Source organism: Schistocerca gregaria, chromosome 9, assembly GCF_023897955.1.
Source record: "Schistocerca gregaria isolate iqSchGreg1 chromosome 9, iqSchGreg1.2, whole genome shotgun sequence".
Classification (NCBI taxonomy): Eukaryota; Metazoa; Arthropoda; class Insecta; order Orthoptera; family Acrididae; genus Schistocerca; species Schistocerca gregaria.
In genome coordinates this window covers 27,623,744-27,636,723 of record NC_064928.1, presented here as the reverse complement: position 1 = coordinate 27,636,723, position 12,980 = coordinate 27,623,744, and the positions used below count along the sequence as shown (strand labels likewise).

The 12,980-nt window shown below is 45.0% G+C and overlaps 1 protein-coding gene across 2 annotated transcripts in view; it reads left to right on the top strand.

The window, feature by feature from the left end:
• Positions 1-12,980, top strand: part of LOC126291557 (zinc finger protein ZFP2-like) — a 180,733-nt gene that overhangs the window by 62,418 nt on the left and 105,335 nt on the right. Inside the window, exon 7 of one of the 2 annotated variants that reach the window (XR_007551813.1) lies at positions 11,745-12,717. The exons of the other annotated variant lie outside the window; for it this stretch is intronic. The gene's annotated coding sequence lies outside the window, so the exon portion shown is untranslated. Of the gene's footprint in view, positions 1-11,744; positions 12,718-12,980 lie in introns of those variants that run through there. 2 annotated transcript variants of the gene reach the window in all.

Sequence of the window (12,980 nt, the reverse complement as noted above, 5' to 3'; positions counted from 1 at the left end):
GCGCGATCTGGTTGCAGGCATGTCAGCGATGTAAAGGCTGAAACGAAGGGGCGCAAGGACAGAGTCTTGTGGGAGTCTGTTATTGACTTTCATCTGTTTACGTCTCTCATTCCCCATTATTACTTGGAAGGTTCTATTTGACAACATATCGTCAATGAAGTTGGTTATCTTCTTGCAGGGGACGGCACAGATTAATTTGTACATGAGTCCCTGTTTCCAAACTGTATCATAGGCTGCTGTTAGGTCTGTGAATGCTGCAGCTACTTTGTTTCTTCTGCAACCCCGCCTCGATATAAGTTGCCAGTGATAAGACTTGATCTGTACAGAAGCGATAGGGACGGAATCCTGCTTGTTCGATAGGGACTTTTTCGAGTATAGTTTGTCCTGTTCTGTTGAGGAGCAGTCTTTCTAGTAATTTGTAGACCATACTGAGAAGGGCAATTGGGTGATAACTCTCTAGTCTATCGCCTGGTTTGTCAGGTTTCAGGACTGCGATGATCTTTGCTCGTTTAAGTGAGGGAGGAATGTTAACCACTCGGAGAATGTCTGTAAAGAACTTAGCCAGACATTGTTTTGTGTAGGCTCCGACATGTACGAGGAACTCAGGGTGCATTCCATTGAAACCCGGAGCTTTGCCTGGTTTAACCTTCTTCAGGGCATTGGTAACCTCCTCGATATGAATATCTGACGAATATTCTGAGTCCATTGCACGGGTCCTTTTTAATGTTCCTCAAGGTTGGGGACTGGGAAATAGCGGATGAACTATTACATAACATCGACTTTATTAGATGGCAAAAATGGGAGAATACTGTTGAAAATCTAGACTTTTCAAAGTCAAGCCGACAAGCCTGGTCCCAACTGTGTAAACTTGGAGGCGCAGATCCACCAGAACATAGAAAGGACGAAGTATCTCCCAACAAGGTTGCATCCTGCATAGTTTCTGTGTCTAGAGCCCCACGAGATAGAAAGCACACAACAACAATACATGTTAAAAGCACAGCCTTCCATATTATGGGAGACTGGGGCACATGGGCACTTTTTTTTCCAAGAATTTGTTGTGGTGAAATTTGACTATATTTTTGGATTATTTCCTGTCTGGCAGGAAGCCTAAATCATCGAGTATGTATATTAAATTAATTGTTTTGCTCTGATAAAAATTTTACATATAAAAATAAACGAAAGCAAAGTCATGTAAAAGTGCCCACTGTGGCCCCATCATGGGGCACTGTGAGCATTGGTATGGGACACAGTGAGCACTAGTAACAAAGTCCTCACACGTGCTGAAAACATTTATTTTATTGCTAAACGTTATTTGATACATTGAATTGATACACTGTACAATCACTGGACATTGTATGATTCCATGTCAATGGGAATTACAAACATTCCTACAATTCGTTTTGTGCTGCCAACTGTGGAAGGCTTTGGTAATTTACAAATGACATCTGTTAAACAAATTTCACCTGCCTCTGCACCTGCAGGAAGTGAAAAATGTCTGTCAAACTTACGTGACTTTTGCAAATAATTCATAATTGCAGTGACTTCATTTTTATTCATCGAATTAATATGCACATCAAAGTAGCGAAATGGTCCTTCACTGTCTGATGAGCTACTATCTGGCTGCAGTTGCCTTCTGACTTTTTAAAAAAGGGGCTTCTTGGCTGTTTTGTTTGTAGAGTTTGTTCTGTTTCTTTTTTCCCTAATGTTCTCAGATTCTAGAAGCTCCTGCTTCTCTGGGGTGATAGTAAAAATTCTTGTCATTCCTCTTTTTCTTCCATGCTGAGGTGTCTTACAGATGGTTGCTTTTGGAAGATGTCGAATTTCCTTTGGTGATACGAAGGATCCTTACATACTTTAATTGCTACTATTTGCAGGCAGACTCACTGCTGGAACAGTGCTTGTGTTGTTGAAGTCTGTTATATTTGTCCCATTGGCATCATCAACAGTATTTTCTGGTACACTTCCAACTACTCCACCTTGTTGACTACATGTGACCCGTACAGTGAAAACCGGAAACAATATTGTTTGAAGTAAATGCTAATGGGTATGCCTTTCCTAAAAGTCCTGCAATTTCAAGTATTGTTATAGTTTTTCCTGGATTCATCAGCATGTAATTGTCACAGGCATTGTTATAAAACTTTTTGAATGGACCATATACAGTTCTATCTAAAGGCTACAAATGACTGTAGTGACGTGGCAATGTCAGAATAGTTACTGTTATAACCTTTAATCACAATAATTTCGTGGATTTTCACACTCTCTCTTAGAAACAATAGCTGATCACATGATTACAACTCAGTCTCTCGTATTCAACTGCTGTGCCGTGACATGCGGCCGGTGCCGTTCGTAGCTAGGTGGCGCTCCCGCGCTCATCCGATTTGCGGAGCGCCTCTATCGCCGTTTGTGCGTACTGTCGTGGCGGCACTGTTAAATGTCGTGGCACTATCACAACACTTTTCCCCCCTTGAAAAAAATAAACACTCACTTCCTTGGAGACATGGACAGCGCAGAGACATCCATGGCCTCTTGTGAGGCCCCGAGGAGATCCCGCGCAGAGACACGGGAGTATGGTCGAAAATGTCCAGGACGGAAGCTCGTGCGAGGAACGTGCCTCCTGGATGAGATGATGGGTGAAAACTCCGGAGCAGCATCCATAGGTGTCATTGACCTGGGAGTGTGCTCCAGCGAGATGGGTCCCGGAGAAGGCGGCGGTGCGACTGGGGCCAGTTCCGGAGTACTTGGAAGCGGCAGCGACGGCGGCTGCATCAACACGGACGGTAGATCGGCAACAGTGACAGGACTGGCGTCTCGAGCTGGTGGAGGCGAAGGATGGGGCGGTGGCACAGGCGTGGCCACCACTCGTGGGCACATCTGGTCGTAATGGCGAACAACCGTGCCGTCACCCGTACGGATTTCACAAAGCCTGCGGCCGCGAAGAGCCTTGACCACCCCTGGAATCCATTTAGGGCGAGATCCATACCCTCGTGCCCACACGTCGGCGCCCACCGAGTATTTTCCCGCACTAGGGGACACAGTACAAGGCCTGACAGGGTGAAGCAGGTGCAGTAGAGTGCGCGGTTGGCGGCCATGCAAGAGTTCAGCAGGGCTGCGATCACCCAGAGGCGTGAAGCGATAAGAACTCAGAAATTGCAGCAGGGCGTCATCTGTGGAAAAATCAGTAAGGAATTTTTTCATCTGGCATTTGAAAGTGCGGACAAGGCGCTCGACCTCCCCATTCGATTGCGGATGGAAGGGAGGTGCGGTAACATGATGAATCCCTTGTCCAGTACAAAAATCACGGAAGGCCTGCGAAGAGAACTGAGGGCCATTGTCCGTGACGATCGTGGATGGAAGACCTTCTAGCGCAAAGATTTTGGACAAAGCCAGCGTCGTCGCCGCAGTGGTGGGTGACGGACATCTAACAACAAATGGAAACTTCGAGAAGGCGTCAATCAACAGTAGCCAATAAGTACCGAGGAAGGGGCCAGCAAAGTCGGCGTGCACCCGTTCCCATGGCTGAGCTGGATCAGGCCACGGAGAGGGCATTGTACGAGGTGCCGCCAGTTGTTGAGCACACTGGCCACATGCAGCAACCATATGGGTGATGTCCGTATCAATGCCGGGCCAATAAACGTGCCTGCGGGCCAGGGACTTAGTCCGAGAAATACCCCAGTGGCCTCCGTGCAACAGTTTGAGAACATCTTTGCGAAGAGAGGCTGGCACCACGACCCGTGGAGATGCGCCATCCGTGGCCAGAAGAACAACACCATCACGAACAGACAGACGAAGGCGCAAGGCATGGTAGTTGTGAAGGGGATCCGATGCCCGGCCCCTGGTCCTGTCCGGCCAACCTCGTTGAACAAAACCGATGACCCGACGCAGGACCGGGTCCCGCGCAGTAGCTGACGCGACCTGCGAACCTGTAAGTGGAAAGCCCTCGACTGCACGACGTTCTTCCTCATCAATGTGGAAACAGAGGAGTTCATCACGATCGAAAACAGGGTCGGGGCCCATCGGCAATCGCGACAATGCATCAGCGTTGGCGTGCTGGGCCGTGGGGCGATAGTGAATCTCATAATGAAAACGAGACAAGTATAAGGCCCAACGTTGCAGGCGGTGAGCTGCCTTATCCGGAAGTGACGCCGAGGGGCTGAACAGAGAGACCAGCGGTTTGTGGTCGGTGATGAGGTGAAACTTAGAACCATACAAAAAAACGCTGAACTTTTTTAGAGCATAAATGATAGCGAGCGCCTCCTTTTCGATTTGAGAGTAACGCCGTTGCGCCTCGTTGAGGGTCTTGGAAGCATAGGCAATGGGTCGTTCCGACCCATCCTCATACCGATGGGCGAGAACAGCCCCTAGGCCATACTGTGACGCGTCAGTCGCCAGAACCAAGTGCTGACCCGGACGGAATGTGGCAAGACAAGGCGCCGACTGCAAATGAGCCTTCAGGCGGACAAAAGCCTGCTCACACCCGTCGGACCAACAGAAGGGGACGTTTTTGCGTAACAGCTGATGCAGAGGATAAGCTACCGCTGCTGCGGATGGAATGAGTTTGTGATAATAAGCAATCTTGCCTAGAAATGCCTGAAGTTCTTTGACCGTAGACGGCCAGGGTAGAGCGTTAATGGCCGCAACGTGCTCACGGAGAGGGCGTATGCCCTCACGGGACAAGTGGAAACCAAGATACTCAATGGAGGGTTGGAAGAACTGTGACTTGTCCAGATTGCACCTCAACCCAGCCGAATGCAAAACCCGAAACAGTGAACGTAAATTACGAAGGTGCTCCGCAGTGGAGGCTCCCGTGACAACAATGTCATCCAGATAGTTTATGCAGCCGGGAACGGAAGCCATGAGCTGTTCCAAAAACCGCTGAAAAATGGCCGGTGCGCTAGCGACGCCAAATGGTAATCGCTGGTACTGATACAACCCACAAGGAGTATTAATAACGAGAAATTCCTTGGAAGGAGCGTCCAACGGCAACTGATGGTACGCCTCCGATAAGTGAAGTTTGGAAAAGAACTGGCCCCCAGCGAGCTTGGTAAACAACTCCTCAGGACGAGGAAGAGGATAAGTGTCAATGAGGCTCTGAGCGTTGACAGTGGCTTTAAAGTCACCACACAATCGCAGACTCCCGTTTGGTTTAGAAACCACCACGATCGGCGATGATGCCCATTCGCTGGAGGTAACCGGAAGGATAATCCCTGAAGCTGTTAACCTGTCTAGCTCAGCCTTGACAGGTGCACGCAACGCCACCGGAATAGGGCGTGCCCGGAAAAACTTAGGGCGAGCCGTAGGTTTAAGAGTAATGTGGGCTGCAAAATCCTTGGCACAACCCAGACCAGCAGAGAACACTGACGAAAATTCACAACACAATCCATCCAGCAGTTGATACGGAATGTCCTCAGATATGAGGTGCACATCATCATCAATGGAGAACCCGAACAACTGGAAAGCATCATAACCGAACAGGTTTTCAGTGCCCGCATGATCCACCACATAAAACGTGAGGGGCCGAACAACAGACTTGTAGGCAGTGGAAGCATCAAACTGGCCCATGATAGGAATTTTCTGCTGATTATAAGTCCTCAGATTGCGCGTAACTGGAGACAAGGGAGGGGAGCCCAACGCCAAATACGTGCGAGAATTAATGAGAGTTACTGCAGAGCCAGTGTCCACTTGCATGCGGATGTCTTTATTCAGAACACGAACAGTAACAAACAACTTATTTGTTTGAGAAAGCACACAGTGAACATCCATGTCCGACGCCTCGCCATCGTCGACAGGAACTTTATGGGACTGACACACAGAAGCAATGTGGCCTTTTTTCCTACATGAATTACATGTAGCCCAACGTTTTGGACACGCTGCCCTGTCGTGCTGTACGAAACAACGGGGGCAAGAAGGAAGCGCGGAACGAACCGGCTTCTGTGGTTGCTGGTTTCGCTGCGAGTGTTGCGGCCCAATGCGACGTTGTTCACGCGAGTGAACCGCCGCCACATATTCGTTCTCCTGTGCAACAGGCAAATTGTCCTTGTCGAGAGTTGACTGTACAGTGCCTACATCACACCACGTGTCTATTTGCGCGCCAGCAGCGTGAGACACTTCAAAGGATTGAGCGATGCTTAGAACTTCCGACAACGACGGGTTTGGCAGTTGTAGGGCACGTTGCCAAACTTCTTTATCAGGAGCAAGCCGTAGAATAGCATCCCTAACCATTGAATCAGCATAAGACTCGTGATGAGTGTCCGTGACAAACTGACATTTCCTACTCAGGCCGTGTAGTTCCGCCGCCCAAGCCCGGTAAGATTGATGGGGCTGTTTACGACACCGGTAGAACGCCACGCGGGCGGCAACGACGTGGGTGTTTGTTCGATAATAGGCAGACAATAAGTCACACATTTCTTGGAAGGACAGGGAGGCTGGTTCCCGCAGAGGGGCTAACTGAGATAGCAGCTGATAGACTCGTGGGGAGATCCAAGATAGAAATAACGACTTACACATAGGAGCGTCGACAACGCCGAAAGCCAAGAAGTGTTGCCGCAAACGCTTCTCATAATTCTCCCAGTCTTCAGCGGCCTCGTCGTAAGTAGGGAATGGAGGCGGAGAAGAGGAAGACAGACGATGAGTAAGCGACGTCGACAACGCCTGAATCGCTGCCGTCAGCTGTGTTTGTTGTTCAATGAGCGCTTGCATAAGCTGTTCCATGTCTGCCCCGTCACGAACACGCAAATCCACAACGCGGTGAAAATATCCCGACCTCGTCGCCAAAAAGTGTTATAACCTTTAATCACAATAATTGCGTGGATTTTCACACTCTCTCTTAGAAACAATAGCTGATCACATGATTACAACTCAGTCTCTCGTATTCGACTGCTGTGCCGTGACATGCGGCCGGTGCCGTTCGTAGCTAGGTGGCGCTCCCGCGCTCATCCGATTTGCGGAGCGCCTCTATCGCCGTTTGTGCGTACTGTCGTGGCGGCACTGTTAAATGTCGTGGCACTATCACAACAGTTACATTATTTGCTTTTGCCAGATCAATGGTTTTAACACTCAGATGTGAATCATGGTTGTAAAACTGGGTGCTCTTTTGATGCATTTGAAAACTGAATGAAATGTTTGATTACACAATGAAAATTATTGCCTGCTATCCAGCCAGAAGGATGCACCAGTCCCAGTGTCTATGTAGGGGCTCCATGAATGAAACTCTCCTTAAATCAGACTTGGGGAAATATCAGGACTGGTGGAATTGCATTCCCTAGTGCCATTAACACATCCAACAAATGTAACCAGTTTACCACCGTTCACCAGAGGTGCATCTTCCAACTTGTTTTCGACCCTTTGGTGCAATGATTTTAGTTGGTGTCTGAACAGTGTTTACACTAGATTTATCTAAGTTGTATATGTCCTCAGGACCATAAGAGTGTCTGCTATATACAGCTCTTAACTTTTTGAAAAAGTATAGCCAGTTGGTTCTATTAAATCCAGTTGCTCTCCCAAGACTTGTTGACTGTGGAATCCTCAGTGATAGTGAATGTCTCCTTATAAATCCCTGGCGCCAATCAACTCCTGCCAACTTATTTGTAGTCCAATTTACAGGCACACTGATATTGTTAACAGTAGCAAAGTCATATGCCAGTTGTCTCAGACACTTCATTGTAAGCCGTATAATATGTTGGCTGATTCCCATGCATATCCCACTAATAAGTTTCTTCTTTTTCCATAAAAACTAATTTGGACTGATACTTTGGACAGTATAGCAATTAATCTGGATTGGCAGCTGCCTTGGCCATTTCACATACCTAGAAAAGGTGAATGTAATATGTAAAGCCTGGTTACCTAAATTTAATTTTAACCCAAGATAAAATAGGAAAAAAAGTACTCGTTAAAGGAATTGCTACAGCTGTTTGTTCAGAATATCATTATTCAAGGGGTATCAGTCTCATATTGCAGCAAAAGCTCAATAAAACCTAAAATTAAGGAGCATTTTTTCAAAACTCAGTATATGCACAACAACAATCAATAGGCACTAAATTAGGCATGATCATGGCATAATGTTGACCTTTTACATGAACAAATTTTAATATCTGTCATCGCAATGTTTCATTAATGTCAGTGAGATTGAGTAGGGCTAGTAATATAAAAATGTTCAAACATATCTAGGTACAAATATAAAAACTCATTTTATGCAAAACTGTATCTGTTCAATTTATCAAGTTTTGAAGAAACACTCAGTTATTAGATGAACACTGCAGCTACTGCAAAAACAACCAACCTTTGAAGAGTCTGCCTTGGGATATTGTATAGTTCTACTGCTGCCAAAACTGTCATTCCATCTGCAATAATACTATTCTCAGCTTTCTTCATTTCTTCAGCAGGTGTTAATGCAAAAGACGTTTTCCTCTTTCTGTAGAGAACCATTTTTCTTTTCTGAAAGCTATGGAATAGGCTACTATTTAGAAATGGAACGACACGTGGGGAACAGTGAGCACCTGTACTCACTGTGCCCCACGAAAAATTGCTCACACTGCCCCAAACTCCAGCTCCACACTCAAACACATTTTTCTCAGTCACAAACAGGCGTAATAATTCTATGTTTTAAGCAATATGTATTAACACTACTTACATTCTCAATCTTTTGTTTCTGCAAAACATAGAAGTACAGCCCCTTACACAAGATGCATTAAAATTTACTCTGGAAGATAGTAAAACCAAAGAGTCACAATTTCAAATCTACAGCATTATTCTGCCATCTTGTTTTCACAGCCCTCTATATGCTCAGAGACTGTAGTTCCAATGAGCAAAACTTTGCTGGAATCCTGGCAATCATCGATTATATATAATCGATTGCTCACTGTGCCCCAGTCTCCCCTACTTCATTTCCTTATTTCAAACATTTTAAAATTGTTTGTCGACTTTAGGTGACCTGTCAACCATAGGTGCTCTTACCTTTGTTTCTCTGAGGAGGGTGGGGAGGAGCATATTTAAAATCTTTCTCAAGCACTTTTTGTTCGTTTGGAGACAGAACCAAGTTTGATAAGTTAATTAAGCTTTGCAAAAATATTTTGTTTACAGTTTGAGGTTAGATGTACACTCACCTTCCTAATCGTAGACTGTTTCCTGTTCTGCCGTAAAAATACGTCGTGAATAAGGTAACTTACATTTTGAGGAACTTCTTGATCAAAAACGTCAAACTCACAGGGGTGTAAATATAACAGAGGGAAACATTCCACATGGGAAAATGTATCTAAAAACAAAGATGATGTGACTTATCAAACAAAAGTGCTGGCAGGTTGATAGACACACAAACAAACACAAACATACACACACAATTCAAGCTTTCGAAACCCACGGTTGCTTCATCAGGAAAGAGGGAAGGAGAGGGAAAGATGAAAATATGTGGGTTTTAAGGGAGAGGGTAAGGAGTCATTCCAATCCCGGGAGCGGAAAGACTTACTTAGGGGGAAAAAAGGACAGGTATACACTCGCGCCCCCCCCCCCCCCCCCCCCCCCACACACACACATATATATACACATACACAGACACAAGCAGACATTTGTAAAGGCAAAGAGTTTGGGCAGAGATGTCAGTTGAGGCGAAAGTACAGGGGGAAAGATGTTGTTGAAAGACAGGTGAGGTATGAGTGGCGGCAACTTGAAATTAGCGGAGGTTGAGGCCTGGCGGATAACGAGAAGAGAGGATATACTGAAGGGCAACTTCCCATCTCCGGAGTTCTGACAGGTTGGTGTTAGTGGGAAGTATCCGGATAACCCAGACGGTGTAACACTGTGCCAAGATGTGCTGGCCGAGCACCAAGGCATGTTTAGCCACAGGGTGATCCTCATTACCAACAAACACTGTCTGCCTGTGTCCATTCATGCGAATGGACAGTTTGTTGCTGGTCATTCCCACATAGAAAGCTTCACAGTGTAGGCAGGTCAGTTGGTAAATCATGCGAATAGGTTGGCTCATGGGTCGCTTAGAGGTAGCCTTCTTGGTTACCCAGGCCTGCCAACCCAAAGTTTGGTACAGATTTATTGACGACATCTTCATGAAGTGAAGAAGAACTCCAGAATTTCCTCCCCAACTTCAACTACTTTGGTTCCATCAGATTCACTTAGTCCTACTCCAAATCCCATGCCCACTTTCCTTGACGCTGAACCGCCCCCGGTGTGAAACCTGTCCCATGCACCCTCCCACCACCACCTCCTGCTCCAGTCCTGTAACTCGAAAGGTGTACACGATCAAAGGCAGAGCCATGTGTGAAAGCAGCCATGTGATTTACCAACTGACGTGCCTACACTGTGAAGCTTTCTATGTGGGCATGACCAGCAACAAACTGTCAATTCGCATGAATGGACACGGGCAGACAGTGTTTGTTGGTAATGAGGATCACCCTGTGGCTAAACATGCCTTGGTGCTCGGCCAGCACATCTTGGCACAGTGCTACACCGTCTGGGTTATCCGGATACTTCCCACTAACACCAACCTGTCAGAACTCCGGAGATGGGAACTTGCCCTTCAGTATATCCTCTCTTCTTGTTATCCGCCAGCCCTCAAAACCTCTGCTAATTTCGAAGTTGCCGCCGCTCATACCTCACCTGTCTTTCAACAACATCTTTGCCTCTGTACTTTCGCCTCGACTGACATCTCTGCCCAAACTCTTTGCCTTTACAAATGTCTGCTTGTGTCTGTGTATGTGCGGATGGATATGTGTGTGTGTGCGCGAGTGTATACCTGTCCTTTTTTCCCCCTAAGGTAGGTCTTTCCGCTCCCGGGATTGGAATGATTCCTTACCCTCTCCCTTAAAACCCACATCCTTTCATCTTTCCCTCTCCTTCCCTCTTTCCTGACGAAGCAACCGTGGGTTGCGAAAGCTTGAATTTTGTGTGTATGTTTGTGTTTGTTTGTGTACCTATCGACCTGCCAGCACTTTTGTTTGGTAAGTCACATCATCTTTCTTCACAGGGGTGTAACTTTGATGTGATTGCCATATGTACAAATTTTAGATGTGTACACACATTGTCACGAACACGAAACCATTTCTTCATTTCTTCCTTTATCCACGTGTATCTTGCGATGTCAACGGCTTTATTTGCGTCGCGAGATGTTCCTCTTGACTTTATGGAGACGTATTTTCACGTAATTTTGCATTGCAAACACGTTTTGTTAAACCAAATGCGTTCTGTTGACTTTGCTTTTTGTCTCAGTAATCTACTATAAAAGATGGATAATTGTGCTGTTGTGGCACATTTTATCATGTTAGCAGAATCTTCTGTCGGTTCTTGGTAGAATAACATTATAATAAATGGAAAGGACCAGTTTGCTTTTGTTCTAGAATAATATTTTTATTGTTAACTGGTTTTCAATTGGTGTGTACCAACAACTACAAAATTAATAGATATGTATGAAGCTGATGAGGCGCTTTACAGTATGAGGCACCCTGAATACAAAAATAGATTAAGAAGATTGGAGACCTATCCTATCCTAACCTGAATTGAATTGAATTGAATTGAATGAAATTTTATTGTCATTTAGCTATTACAGCAATTGACAAAGTCAAGTTACATATGTACAAGTTGTACAGCATATATACATGGGTTGAAGATCAATATGTCACTATTGGTTTTCCATAAAATAAAATATTTAAAATGAAATAATATGAAAACATTGCATCATAAATTACTTAGTTAAAGAAATTATGCTGCACTCTCCAAACCGGTACCCCTATTTTTTTTTACAGTCATAAAATTCCTGAAGTGAGTAGCAAGGATTTGCAGCTAACCAACTGAATAATTTGTCTGTAAATAAATCAGATGGAGCTTCTACCCATTCTAGTGGCAGTTTGTTAAACGTCTTCATACCCACCATTTCGTAGCTGATCAGCGACGTGGATAATCTGTAGTAAGGTATGTCAAGATTGGCCACTACTTCTGGTTCCATGAGAGTGTAAATATCTTCTATGCTGGTATTCTGATAAGTTGCTCTTTATATGCAGTAGGGTAGTGTAAATATACATGTTTATAACAGTTAATATTTTTAAGTTGATAAACAGTGGTTTGCAGTGGACCAGTTTATCACTGTTTGTGATAATTCAAATTACTTTCTTCTAAAGTACCAAAATGTCCTGAAGGTGTGAGCTATTGCTCCATATTAAAAGCCCATAAGATATAATCCTTTGAAAAAAAGCAAAGTAGGCCGAGCTTACATAGGCTGCAGGTACATGGTTATTTTAATTCCTTAGCAAGAGGATATAAGATGAACATCAACAAAAGCAAAACGAGGATAATGGAATGTAGTCAAATTAAATCTGGTGATGCTGAGGGAATTGGATTAGGAAGTGAGACACTTAAAGTAGTAAAGGAGTTTTGCTATTTAGGAAGTAAAATAACTGATGATGGTCGAAGTAGAGAGGATATAAAATGTAGACTGGCAATGGCCAGGAAAGCGTTTCTGAAGAAGAGAAATTTGTTAATATCGAATACAGATTTATGTATCAGGAAGTCGTTTCTGAAAGTATTTGTTTGGAGTGTAGCCATGTATGGAAGTGAAACATGGACGATAACTAGTTTGGACAAGAAGAGGATAGAAGCTTTCGAAATGTGGTGCTACAGAAGAATGCTGAAGATTAGATGGGTAGATCACATAACTAATGAGGAGGTATTGAATAGGATTGGGGAGAAGAGGAGTTTGTGGCACAACTTGACTAGAAGAAGGGATGGTTGGTTGGACATGTTCTGATTCATCAAGGGATCACCAATTTATTATTGGAAGGCAGCGTGGAGTGTAAGAATCGTAGAGGGAGACCAAGAGATGAATACACTAAGCAGGTTCAGAAGGATGTAGGTTGCAGTAGCTACTGGGAGATGAAGAAGCTTGCACAGGATAGAGTAGCATGGAGAGCTGCATCAAACCAGTCTCAGGACTGAAGACAACAACAACAACAACAACAACACTCTAGACAGCCTTGCAGTAATGT